General features: G+C 47.2%; 1 pseudogene; it reads right to left on the reverse strand.

The window, feature by feature from the left end:
* Nucleotides 1-432: 432 nt before the first annotated feature.
* Nucleotides 433-589, reverse strand: LOC137352949 (U2 spliceosomal RNA; annotated as a pseudogene).
* Between the last annotated feature and the right edge of the window lie 727 nt (nucleotides 590-1,316).

Raw genomic sequence — 1,316 nt, forward strand, 5'->3', positions numbered from 1 at the left:
CAATGCCCCACGAACCAGAACCCACTACTACCACACCAGTCTTTGAGCCACGCATTAATTTTTCTAATCTTATTTGTCCTATGCCAATTTGCACATGGCTCAGGTAATAATCCAGAGATGATGACCTTTGAGGTTCTCCTACTTAATTTGCTGCCTCGTTCCTCATACTGACTATGCAGAACCTCTATCCTTGTCCTGCCTATGTCGTTGGTACCGACATGGACCACGACAACTTGCTCCTCCCCCTCCCATTGTATGTTTCTCTCCAGCCCTGAGCAGACGTCCTGAATCCTGGCACCGGCAGGCAACACAGCCGTCTGGCCTCTTGCTCTTTGCTGCAGAGAACAGAGTCAATCCACCTTACTATGCTGTCTCCTACTACCACTACATTCCTTTTTTCACACTCTTTGAGCCGCAAACTTTTTTGTTAATTTTTTTTTCACCAGGTGGATGCATGGAGTGGACGGGGCAAGCCCCTGTTCCATTTCCCTGCCCCAAAAATCAATTTAATATTTGGGCCCCAGATAGGGGACGTATCAGATATTAAACTGATAAGAACAGATATCTTTTATTTTTATTTCCAAAATATACTTTATTCTTAAAAATCTGCAAAAATTACATTGCCAGACAGTTTCAAACAGCACCAAAAAATACGAACATTGCTAGGGAGATCAGTTTCCTTCAATACTATCATGAGTTTCTTCACAACCCTTCCATTTCACTCTTATAATGCCAATTACAGTTTCATATTTACAGTAAATGAAAATATCAACGATACAGTTCGAGGGGTTTCCCATGGATCCAGCCCCTCAGTTCAGCTTGGTGGGGGGACCTTACACTGTAGTCTTTCCCCATTGACCCTTTGCTGCGGCTGCCCCAAGCTTTAGTGCGTCCCTCAGCATGTAGTCCTGGACCTTGGAATGTGCCAGTTTGCAACATTCGGTTGTGGACAAGTCTTTGCACTGGACGACCAGCAAGTTTCGGGCAGACCAAAGGGCGTCTTTCACCGAATTGATAGTCCTCCAGCAGCAGTTGATGTTTGTCTCGGTGTGCGTCCCTGGGAACTGCCCGTAGAGCACAGACTCCTATGTTACAGAGCTGCTTGGGATGAACCTCGACAAAAACCACTGCATCTCTTTCAACACCTGCTTTGCAAAGACACATTCCAGGAGGAGGTGGGCGACAGTTTCTTCCCCACCACAGCGAACGCGGGGGCACTGTGCGGAGGGGGCGAGACTTCGGGTGTGCATGAAGGATCTGACCAGAAGGGCCCTTCTCACCACCAGCCAAGCTACATCTTGGTGCTTGTTTGAAAG

The sequence above is a fragment of the Heterodontus francisci genome, chromosome 39 (assembly GCF_036365525.1).
Source record: "Heterodontus francisci isolate sHetFra1 chromosome 39, sHetFra1.hap1, whole genome shotgun sequence".
In the NCBI taxonomy this organism is placed as follows: domain Eukaryota; kingdom Metazoa; phylum Chordata; class Chondrichthyes; order Heterodontiformes; family Heterodontidae; genus Heterodontus; species Heterodontus francisci.